Source organism: Sphaeramia orbicularis, chromosome 3, assembly GCF_902148855.1.
Source record: "Sphaeramia orbicularis chromosome 3, fSphaOr1.1, whole genome shotgun sequence".
NCBI classification, from domain to species: domain Eukaryota; kingdom Metazoa; phylum Chordata; class Actinopteri; order Kurtiformes; family Apogonidae; genus Sphaeramia; species Sphaeramia orbicularis.
Genome location: NC_043959.1, coordinates 61,386,907 through 61,400,030, shown reverse-complemented (window position 1 = coordinate 61,400,030; position 13,124 = coordinate 61,386,907). Strand labels below are relative to the sequence as shown.

Genomic DNA, 13,124 nt, shown 5'->3' with positions numbered 1-13,124 from the left:
AAAAAAAAGAAAAAGAAAATCCTTCCTGTTGGAGCCCACAGTTGCCTTGTGTGTTAGTGGTGATAGCTGTGGCTCAGTAGCACAATAATGTTAATCTAGGAAACAGATTCCTCAGAGTGACTTTGTGACCTCTGTGGAAAGGGAGTGGGAGCTTTTCCAAAATATAACACGTACGCAGGAGACTGTGTCGCAGGCAAAGAAAGAAAGGAACCATTCAATTTCACTTACTAAGGGGTGTTAAGGTCAAAGGTCAACTTGCATGGATGGAAAACAAGCGCACATGTTGGAAAAACTCAATTTACTGACCTGCCACAGTGTGATGTGGTGTAAACTTAGCTGAATGGGAAAAGGAGAAGCTATTATAGAACTGAAATAAATAATGTAGAAAGTTACACAGTGGTAAGAGTGTGTGTGTGTGTGTGTGTAGGGGGGGGGGGGATGTGTAGCCCATTGAACCACTACATTGACAGTACTACACATGTCCTCTCCCACTGTGTCCCCTTCCCACCACACACTAACCCAGTGGTTCCAACCTTTTTTGGCTCCTGACTCCATTTTAGCGTCACATATTTCTGGCGACCCCAGACATTCAAAATGGAGACTTTTTTTGCTAAAATTAATTTGTTTTTGATCATGTAATAGTTTGCAAATAATAGTTGCAAATAAGCATTAATTTTAGAGGACATTTAGTCTGTATAATGTCTATTATTGTGGACAGAGGCAGTAAATCCAGGTGTAGATTACTGCACAAAGGCTCAGGATCTGTCCAGTCAGTCCAGCTGGGATTTACAAGGAGGACAATTAATACTGAACAAACAAGAACTGAAACTATGAATTATGAAAGAGCTGCAGCATCTGAAACTGACCACAGTGAACATGTGACACAGAAACAGAACCACAGTGCTGCAGTTTCACAACCACAGTTTGTCTGATGTGGATTGGGATTGACTCTCTCAACTCACCATGTTTTTTTTATTAGTAAGTTTTTCTTAATTTTTTATCAATTACTAGAAATTTCAAGTGACCCCATTTGAATTCCAGGTGACCTCATGTGGGGTTCCGACCCCAAGGTTGAAAAACACTGCAGTAACCCTTCACCCCCACCAGGCTCTGCTCTCTTTTCTCCTCCACCCACTCATCAGAGACCATTAATGAAGCGTCCAAACCACTGACAGGACCGTTGTGTAGGTTTTGACATCTTGCAGTGCTTGTTGATTACTAACAGAGATATTTATTTATTCATTCATTCATTCATTCATTTTCTGAACCCGCTTTATCCTCACTAGGGTCACGGGGGTCTCTTGGAGCCTATCCCAGCTACACAGGGGCGAAGGCGGGGTACACCCTGGACAAGTTGCCAGTTCAGGGCACTAACAGAGATATTAGTACATACTGTATAATACATATGATAATAAAACTTTAAATGAGTCATCCAGTCTAAAGTGTTAGAAATAGTATGATTATTCTGTGTAATTTATTCAGCGTTTGCGATTCAAGTGTTGAAGGACAGACGGAGTGTATCCTTGTATTTTACATAGTCTGTATTTGGGGTTTGGCCTTGAATCGACCGTCAGTTTTTATTTGAGCAGATCCAGTGTTATGGTCCTGTTACTACAGATATTATCAGGGGTTTCAATAGATAATAATAGAAGTATCTTTGTAAAAATCCAACATGTGCATAATTCATTTGCTTCTGGTTCAGTTCATAGACCCCATTATCTGCTTTACTCTAAGGTGAGTTTTATTATATTCTTTATTAAAGACGAAACTATTTAGATTAAAATTGACAGACACTGTTAGGACTAAGAAAAGTGAAAAGAAGTAAATGACCCGTACACACTGCAAATTAATGAATACAACACATTGATATATAAGATCCATTGACTATTGGTTAAAAATGTTTCCTGTGCAAATTTAGAATTAATGACATTGACCAAGAGTCTTATTTTGCTCAGTTTTGTCACATGTAGACTCTACACATGTAGACTCTACTGTGAATTATGCACAAACACTGTTAACTAACTCAGGGCTGTTGAACCCATTCTAGTTCAGGGTCCACATACAACCCAATAGGATCTCAAATGGGCCAGACCAGTCAAATAATAACATAAAAACCTATAAATAACATCGCTGCAAAACATTTCCCTATGTTTCAGAGTAAAAAAGGTAAAGTTAAATTATGAAAATGTTTACATTTGCAAACTATACTTTAAAGAAACTTAAAGAACATGAACAACCTGAAATGTCTTAAGAAAAAAAAGTTCAATTTGAACAAATGGTGTCAGGCACAACAAACCCCCCCCTTGCACGAATTGTAGTTTATTTTGGCATCCATCCAGCTGATGTCATCATGTCTATGAGTGTACTGAGATCAGTTGCCTCTATATACACTACCAGTCCAAAGTTTGGACTCACCTGGTTTTTCTTTATTTTCATGACTGTTTTCATTGTCGATTCTCACTGAAGGCATCAAAACTATGAATGAACACATATGGAATTATGGAGTTGAAGAAAGTGTGACATAACTCAAAGCATGTTTTATATTTCAGATTCTTCAAAATAGACACATTTTACTTTTATTTCTGCATTGTACATTCTTGTCATTCTCTGGATGAGCTTCATGAGGTAGTCACCTGAAATGTTTTCCACCAGTTTTGAGGGAGTTCCCAGTGATGCTGAGCACTGGTTGGTCATCTGTGGTCCATCTGACGTCCTTTAAATGACAAGGGGAGTCCAGACTTTGGACTGGTAGTGTATGTGCCAAGTTTGAAGGAAACTGAAACAAAATTGATGTTTTTATAGGCGTGAAATGTTGCCCATTATAAGTAAATGGGGAACTTTTTTTTTTTTTAATTCATAAAAAACTTTAACTTTGACCTACTTTTCCCAAAATGTAATCAGATCTATTCTGGGTCACTGGCAATCTGTAAACCCAATCTGGTATGAGTTCAACCAATAGTTTTGCTACTAAAGCCTTAACAAACAAAGAAATAAACTGAACCAAAGACAATACCCCTTGCCTCCCCTTTGGGGGATGAGGTAACAATACTATTCCTCACTTTATTATTTATACATGTACATTACAATTTATACATCATGGTGGGTCTACAAAAGCAGCAAACATTAACAGTAATAGGCAGAATATTGATAAAATTGCATGTAATTTTCATTGTTATTCAGGTTAGTCACACAAAATAACAATTTGTGATTGTAAACATTTGCATGTAATTGTACTTTTTTACACTAAAAGAGAAACTCTTGGAGTCGTCATTATTCATAGGTTATTATGATAGTATTTTACTTGAGATCACATTGGTCTGTATGTGGAACCTGAACTAAAATAACTTAAAGCTATACCGTATGATGTGGCATTTTTACACTTTTCTTTTGTCGTCTGAAAATGCTCCTAATAAGAGTGTGTCAAACTAAAATGTAAAAGAAATCTACCAGGTATGGAAACTCAAAAATGTTTAATTCTCATATATTGTTAATATTTCTGATAAAATTCTGACCAATCATTTTATTCGGTCCAAATGAAATAATTGGCCGAACCTGGCTGAGCCTTCTGTCAATCATCCATTATCACTGTCCAGCATCTGATATGTGTCCCTCTGAATCTGACGCTTCACTGGTGCTGCTCCTCCTGTCACTGACCACAGTCTACTGTCTAGGATGTGTATGGAGAGAACTGAAATGCACATGAAGGGAAAAAAACGGATTTATGAACATTTAAAACTTAAATTCTGTTTTACAGACATTACAGTTTCAGATCCTGCTCAAATATTCATTTTCTATTTGTTCAGAACTAACATCAGAACAGTATTTTTGTGCAGTCCCACCAAAGGAACAAACATCTGCCTCTCAGACAGTAGAAAGTGCTTTTAGGACGCTTCAAATAACCATTTTTTTAATAAAAGAGTGTTAATTAATAATAAATAAAACATAAGCAATAAAGAAAACCAAAAAAACTCAAATGAGCCTCCACCATATCTGCATTTGAATAAATACCTGAAAATATTGATACAGTACTTTTTAATATCAATACAGTATCGTGAAATGAAGTATTGTGATATATTGCAGAACTGATATTTTCTAACAGCCCTAAGTGTTACTGTTAGTTAATAGGGATGTTAGAAAATATCAGTTCTGCAATATATTGTGATATTTCATTTTAAAATACTGTATCGATATTAAAAAGGACTGCATCAATATTTTTAGGTATTTATTCAAATGCAGATATTGCAGAGGTTCATTTTATTTTATTTATTTATTTATTTATTTATTTATTTATTTATTTATTTTATATTTCATTTATTATTCTTCAACACTCTTTTATTCAATAATGTTCGTTCCTTTGTTGGGATTGAACTCAAATCCTGTTCTGATGTTAGTTGTGAACTAATAGAATCTGAACATTTGAACAGGATCTGAAGCTGGAATGTCTGTAAAACAGAATTTCAGTTTGAACACAGTTGGAACATTTTGTGATAGAACATTAGATCCTGTTGGGATCAAATACAAATGTGTTTAGGATTTGTGCAGATTTTTGGTCTAATTCAATTCTTTCACAAAATAATCATTTATAAAAAGAAACAAAACCAACAAAAAGTGGCCTTTTTAACAGTATCATGATATATCATGACATATCGTATTGTGATCTTGTATTGTGATTTGTAACATATCACCAGATTCTTGCCGATACACAGCATTATTAGTTAATAGTGTGAAAAGAGCTCACATGTGCATAGCTGTATTGGAACATTTCTTTGTACAAAAACCTCTGAGTGTTGTTGTTCTGTTCTGTTTTTATGGCATAAATCATACCACTACTGCTCAACTTTAAAATGTCATGCCACTACATTTACTGAAAGTAGTATTTCCAATAATAAATGAATGGAATCAAAGACTCTTACTGAAAACATAAAAGGATAAAGTAAATGCGGAGTTCCATCAGGTGTCTGTTCACCCCTGCAGTCGACAAACATCTGCTTCATAAACAAACAGAGGCGTTAAGACAAATATGTGCTTTTAAATCCTCTCCTGAGGTTCAACAGAAGGTCTGCTGCTCCAGATGCAGCTTCTGCTTGTTTTCTGTGAACTGGGACAGACGTCTGAAAAAGAACCTGCCAAAAGTCCACATCAACTAAATGAAAGTTTCTGTCATTCCTTATGTTAACTCTGTCTAAAGCCTGTAAATCTGCTTTGATTTCACCCCAAGGCTAACGCTGAAGCCAAAGAGTGGAATCTTTTATGCCTCAGGAAGCATTTGACACCTAAACAAACTGCATCAGCTTCAAGAGGACAACATTCAGTCCTCTGGGAATAAAAATATAAAATAAAATGCATCAGTCTTCATGAACAAATAGTTCCGATCAGTGCTGATGGGGGTTTGCTGGGACATTCATTAATGTTCGTTCATTAATTCATTTAATTCAGGGTTGTCAAACATGCGTCCCGGGGGCCAAATGCGGCCCGCCAAAGGGTCCAATCCGACCCACAGGACAAACTTGTGAAATGCAAAAATTAAACTGAAGATGATCACAGAAAATTTGGTTCAGGTTCCACATGCAGACCAGGAAAAACATTATCATAATAACCTAGAAATTCTTGCAACTCCAATTTTTTTTATTTTTGTAAATTTAAATATTTTCATGTAATTTTCTTGTATGTACACTAAAACAAACTATAATTTCACAGAAAACATAAATATTCTGAACAAATATGAAAAACCTGAAATGTCTGAAGAGACGTAAGTGTAAATTTGATCATATTCTTCCTGTTACTGAATATTTAGTGTGTTTGTAGATCCACTGTGTTCTGCAAGTTGTACAGAACATGGTGTCAATGATAAACTGAGACAGAATATTGTTAAAATTGCACTTATTTTTCTTAACACATTTTAGGGTGTTCATATTATTCACATTGTTTTAAAGAACAGTTTATAGATGTAAACTTTTTCATCACATAAGGAAAGTTTGGAGTTGACATTTTTTATATATTATAATGTTATTATTTCACTGGTCAGAGCCACGTCAGATCAAGTTTGGCTGGATTTTTCCCCTGAACTGACATGACTTTGACACCCATGTTTTTTAAGGATAGTTGGTAGACAGAAACATTTTCATTGCATAATTTTACTTTTTTCACTCTAAAACAGAGAGGAAATTTGGAGTTGACATTATTTATATATTATAATGTTATTATTTCACTGGTCCGGCCCACTGCAGATCAAATTCGGCTGAATGTGGCCCCTGAACTAAAATGAGTTGATTATTTAAACCCTCAGAAAACACATTTAGGGAAATCTTCATTTACAATGGTGCTGATGTACATGAAATAAAATAAAATAAATACAGACAACATGAGGCATACAGATATAAAAACATGAAACAGGACACGACAATAACAGCTCTGACCATGTGACCAGGTTACCACCGTCATATTTTACAACATAATATACACTTTAATCTGAATTAACCCTAAAACTTAGATGTAACGTCACATCCCAAAAAGTACCAAGACAATCAGATTGCGAATAGGGCCATAAAGCCAACGGAGGTTTACCTCTATAGGTAATGCTTTTGACTGCAATGTGAAAGACTGGGGGTTTGATTCCTGGTCAAAGCAGCAGATTTTTTTTTTGGGGGGGGGGGGGTTGCCAAGGGCGGCAGTCGGTAAATCTGATCGGGTTGAAATTCTGTGAAATATGATTTGTTTTTTGATGACATTTCACAGCAAAATAAAGGCAGTGGCTACTGCCACAGTACTGTGGCACAAAATATGGGGTTGTCTATTGCAGGGTCTGCAACCTTTACTATCAGTCAGAGCCGTGTTGCCCCCTCTTCCACAAAAAAAAAAAAATAGTCTGGAGCCGCAAAAAATAACAGCTTATAAACTTGTAGAAGTTTTAATCTTTTCTTACATTTTATCTGTTACAACCACTGAATACAACAAACAGAAGTGCAGTGTGGAATGGATTTTTGAGTATGATTACTCTAAAAGTACACAGTAAAAGTAGTTTATAGTATTTGTGCTAATAGTATATGAAGTACTAATACCAAAAATACCAAATTCATGCGGTACTTATTGGAAAAAATAATTTTATTCATCATTGAATTTAGTCTTAAAGCCTATTTCAGATGAAAAAACAAACACTTTTGGAGCTTGGAAGGATTTTTGAGTATGATTACTCTAAAAGTACACAGTAAAAGTGTATTTTACAATATTTTGTGCCACAGTACTGTGTCAGTAGCCACTTCGAAAAAGAAATTAAAATCATTAGTAATACTGAACACCCTGTCCAGCATATAATGCACAGAAGATACTTAGTTTTTCTTTTTGTACAAAAAATAAAGTATTTTAAAGGATTAAATTATGAAAACTAGAAGCACTCGGAGAGCGCAGACCTCTGCCAAGGCTGATCAGTGGCCCCCCCCGTGGGCCCCCCCACCCCCGATCACCACCAAAATTTAATCATTTCTTCCTTATCCCATTTCCAACAAACCCTGAAAATTTCATCCAAATCTGTCCATAACTTTTTGAGTTATGTTGCACACTAACGGACAGACAAACAAAGAAACCCTGGCAAAAACATAACCTCCTTGGCGGAGGTAATTAATAATCTGAAATTGTTGGGAGGAAATAAATAAATAAATAAATAAATAAATAAATAAATAATTTTATTCTCCAACAACAGGGGCAGAAGTTTTCTTTTTTCTTTTTAACATCAGTGAAAATAGTTGTCACAGACAGACATTTCACAGACAGAATTATCAGCAGAACATGATATTTTAGACAAAAACATCATTTATCTGTCAGTATGAAACGTAAAACAGCTACTCCTGTCGCATCGTTCCATTAATTCATCCATTTATTCATTAGTTGTATGTTTTTCCAGGAAACCCTACATATCCATACATAATGCTCACATAACAGCCTCATGTCATACTGTGGAGGCTGTTCCGTGCTGTAATAAAGTGAGATGAATGTGTCCACAAACTACTTGTTAGTGCGAAGTTGGCAGCGCGTTTGCAGATGTTTGGCTCAGCATGTGTCATCTGATAAATCTGCCCCCGCTCTGGCACCGATGGAAGGAAGGAATGTTGGCTCCTCGCCCTGTTTCATCATGTGGAAGGGAGGGAGGCAGCTCAGCAACACCATGGAAAAAAAAAAGGAAAAATCCTCATGGAAGGAGGAAGGTGAAGCAGCTCGGCTGTAATTAGAATTAATGTGTGGAGAGGAAGTAGGGAAATGAACCATGGCAACAAAGCTCAGCTGTTCTTCTGCAGTTTCCTACAGGTCAAGGACTGGTGTGTCATCTGAAACTCAGATAGTCAGAATGAGTCTGTGGATCAGAACGGGGGCGAAGTAAATTTGGAGAATTCTTATACTGAGGGGAGATTATTTGAGGTGCCCGAGGACAAAAAGAATTGGATATTAAGAATGACTCATCCATGAAAGACACAAATGCATGTACTCCTCCAAAAACTGCTTTAAAATTCCTTAGATCTACTTTTTTTCTTTTCTTTTTTTTTATTCTGAGTCTAACTTTTGTAACCTGCATGTTTTTTTTTTCCCCTGAAAAGATTGATAGATATAGTTTGAAATTAAGAAAATATAAAGTTAGAGAAGCTTTCAAAGGCGGTCAAAGAAAGAATAAGATACAAAAAGTGCAGATGAGTTGAATTCTTCAGACTCAAATTAATTTTCATTTAACTCATAAAGACCCAAACAGTCACTGGCGACCAAAAGCATCTATTCAGCTATAAGTTTTAATTAATGTTGAACAACTAATCCTATTAAAACATAACAGGTGTAAAATACAGTTCGTCATCTTTTCATGGTCATCAGATATGACCCATTTGTACGTTCAGAGGTTCTGTAGTTACCATGGAAACACCGTCATCTTCTACAACATTGATTCACCTGTAAAACCCATGGAGTTGACTCACTGATAGTGGATGGACACACTGGGGTTATGTTAATCTGATGATAATCTGATGTTTTCTTATATTTTAACATACTCTAATTCTAGTCATTGCTCACTTCATTGAGATAATATGCAAAAAAAAACCAACCAAACAAAAAAAAAAACCAAAACTGTTAATTACAGTTTAATAACAATAACAAGAAATTGATTTCCACTCAAACCTGTCAGTGCAGATCAGGTTAATCTAGAACAGTACAGTTACAGTAACAGTATGAATTCCACTGTATGAGATGGTGCATGCACTGCAAAAATCTGAATCTCACCAAGTGTTTTTTTCTCATTTCTAGTCACAATATCTCATCGCACTTAAAATAAGACAGAATCACCTAAAGAGTAAAAATTTTTTGCTTAATTCAAGCAAAAATAATCTGCCAATGGAACAAGTGAAAATTATCTTGGTAAGATTTCTTGAAATCAGATTTTCCAGATCTATTGTCTAAAAATCAGTTCTTATTTCTCACTGAAAAGTTCCTCTTTAGGTGATTGTCTGATTTTAAGTGTGATCAGATATTTGGACTAGAAATGAGAAAAATACACTTGGTCAGATTTAGATTTTTGCAGTGTAAGTGTCCACTGTGTGCTGATATGGAACTAAAAATACAAAATCTATGAATATACTAGAAAACAGCTGTCCACTGTTGTGACCACTATGCATGAAAGGGTTAAAAAAGAAAGAAAGAAAGAAAAAGAAAGAGTTTCAAAGAAATGGAATTTTCTGTCAATGATTTAATGGTTCAGGCTTTACAGGGTTAAATGTGAGTTCAATGTTCGCTAGATCTGAACCTATTCCTAAAAAGTTTCAGCTCCTATTAAGCGTCTTAGCTCAAAAACAACATATGAGAGAGAGTCAAAAAGTTGTCAGACGAGCGCTGTGTCACGGGGGATGAAACTTGGATCTACCAGTTTGACCCAAAGAACAAAATCCAATCATAACAACAACATTAAAAAAGGAAGAGCTGGGCCTGTGCAGTTCAAGGCTGACACGTCTGTTAAATAAATAAATAAAATCAACTTTTTATCACTTTTGTCTGAGAACTTTTTGACTCTCCCTCGTATATCATCAAGATTTAACTTAATACAATATTTTAAAATGCACAAAAAAACCCCTATCATGATGGAAGCATATTGTTCCAAAAGCTGTCTCATTAAACTGAGTGATTCGGTTTGTTCACGTGTCGGCTGTTTGTGTTGTTCATGTCTACAACATTTATCACCACCTGGAGGAAGTGGAGTTTAGAACCGGAGATGAAAAATGACCAAAACAAACATAGACGTCAGCGTATCCAAACTGTTGATCAGACTAATATGTTCAATGAATTCATTCAAGTGTAGCAGTGCTGAGAGGCGGTGATACTTCATGTCAAATCTTCATACTGATGATGCTGCTTTTCATTAATAAACCACTAAATACTTCATTTAAATGATGTTTCAACACTGTGTCACAGTTCTGAGCTGATTCAAACATGAATTACTGATATTTACTCATAAAAACACAAAATTACAAGAAGCAAGAGATCACAGATTTGATTAATTTGATGTTTATTAGCAAAAAAACGGCTGCTTACACTCACTGTCACTATCTCATTAAGACCCAGTGCTACTTTTGTGTCAGTTCCACTTTATTCTTTTCTCCTTATTTAACACTTTTTAAGCAATTTGTCACCATTTATCATAATATTATCTTCTGTATTTTTGTAGTTTTCCAGTGAAAATCAGGTATTTTCATATTCTAAAAAATACAAAATTATATCTTCTCTTTACAAACATTTAATTGGGAAGAGTAGTACATTGGATGTGAAACAGAAATGGGAAAAAGAACTAAAAGAACTAGGAATATGTGTCTCAGAGGAGGAATGGGTCAGTATGTGGAGAACTCAACAGTCAAACACTTCTTCAAGAACATGGAGAGAACACTGCTGGAAAAATATAATTTGATTTTTCATAACTCCTAAAATTACAGTTGAATATATGTCCACAGTTCAACCATGTTGGACAGAACGTGCAGATGTCAGTGTGAATCATACTCACATCTGTTGGTTTTGTCCTAAACTTGCATCATTCTGGGATCATGTAGATTCAACAGTTGTTCAGATACTGGGTTTTGCAATTCCTAAAACATGTTCTGTGACGTATTTCAGATGGATTATTGGTAATAATGTAAGAAAAAATGATGGATACAAAAGGCTAAAAGGCTATTACCAAAAAATGGTGCAGATTAGAACCACCTACAACTAACGACTGGATCCAGACTGTGAATGGAATATTTCAGATGGTCTGACCCATAAACAGGTCGACACGGTGGTGCAGTGGTTAGCACTGGTGCCTCACAGACAGAAGGTCCTGGGTTCAATTCCAACACCAGTCGACGGGGGGTGGGACCTTTCTGTGTGGAGTTTGCATGTTCTCCCCGTGTCTGCGTGGGTTCTCTCCGGGTACTCTGGCTCCTCCCACCATCCAAAGACATGCACTAATAAGTTAATTGGTTAATCTAAATCGCCCATAGGTGTGAATGTGAGAGTGATTGTTTGTCTGTATATGTTCAGCCCTGTGATGAACTGGCGACTTGTCCAGGGTGTGCCCCGCCTTCGCCCATTAGTAGCTGGGATAGGCTCCAAGCGACCCCCGTGACCCTAGTGAGGATAAAGCGGGTTCAGAAAATGAATGAATGACCCATAAACTGAAACTGAAGAAGAACAGAGTCAGAATAAATGGAAGAAATGGACAAGTTTCATTTTAACGTCAGATTACTGAAAACAATTGTTAGTCACACAGGTTTATTATGGTCAGTGTATCCAAATGTCCCTTATGTTTGTTTTGTAATGTACAGAAATCAAACAATAAAAATAATTTTAAAAAAAGAATATCAGATATTTTCCTATATTTAATTTACTGATCATGTACTTTAATCATCATACTAACAATACATTTGAGGGTTAATATATAAAACATAGGATCAAGGGTACTGTAGTCCAATGGCATATTTAAAGACATTAACTGACATTCGTTAACTATTCAAGATCCTCTTAGGTCAAAGGTTGTGTCATCAGTCAAATGGTGATATAAGTATATTTCATCATATTACACATGCTGTTAATTTTGAATGTTTGGACTTCTGGTAGAATTTTTTTTCGTGTTTCTTTTCCTCTTGCTTGTACATGTTTTTAGCTGGAGCCAAAATCTACAGTCTGGGTTTGAAGGTCATGGCACCAAATGAAAGCCCAAATGTGACTTCCTGTCTATTACCAACAGAAATTATATCAATATCTTCAACTGTTTTCAAGTTATAGCACTTTGAAATGTGTCCCATTATAAACCAATGGGGATTTTTAACATTCCAAAAATTCATAAAAAAATTCAAAAATATTTCCCAGTTCTTTGAATAAACTTGGTAGACCTTACCCCAAAGATGTTCCACAACAAATATCAAGTCATGCTGATGCACGGTTTCGGAGAAGAAGATTCTTGAAAAATAGTGGACGGACAGATGGATGGACAGATGGACAGACGACAACTGAAACCAGTAATCCACCAGACCCTGTGGGCTGTTGGACTAAAAAAAAAGTTAAGTGAAAAGAGAAGAAAAACAGCCTTTTTCAGTCAAATCTATCATTAATCGAACATAGAACATATGTGTCCAACCACTGTCATTGATCAAACTGCATGAGTTTTACTGGTGAGTTAATGTCGTAGACCAGGGTTCTCAAACTCCTGTTCTTTCAGGTTCCACATTCAGCCCGATTTGATCTGCAGTGGACCCAACCAGTCAAATAACAGCAGAAGAACCTAGAAATAATGACAATTCCAGATTGTTGTCTTTGTTTCAGTGCAAAAAAAACCCATTCAATTATGAAAATACTTACTTTTATTAACTATACAAACAAAAAAGAGGTGAATAACCTGAAAAAAAAACCAAACAGAAATTTCTTAAGAAGAACAAGTGTAATTTTCTCAGTCTTCTTCCTCCACTTCTCATTAGTCCATGTGCATTCTGGATCAGATCTCCAAAGACACTAAACACTGAGGAACAGGAAGAAAAGAGTTCAAACTGGACTGAATTTAATACAGACATTTCAGGTTGGACACATTTGTTCAGGTTAGTCACATTTTATTGGTACAGGAGAGTTTGGAAATGGAA

At 35.8% G+C, this 13,124-nt stretch overlaps 1 long non-coding RNA gene across 1 annotated transcript; it reads right to left on the bottom strand.

Annotated features, from left to right (window-relative positions):
- Positions 1 to 239: 239 nt before the first annotated feature.
- LOC115438695 (uncharacterized) lies at positions 240 to 12,343 on the bottom strand. Its single transcript, XR_003938132.1, has 3 exons — positions 12,197 to 12,343; positions 9,281 to 9,285; positions 240 to 254 (listed from the first exon to the last, which is right to left on the bottom strand). It is a non-coding gene; the product is annotated as an uncharacterized LOC115438695 (long non-coding RNA).
- Between the last annotated feature and the right edge of the window lie 781 nt (positions 12,344 to 13,124).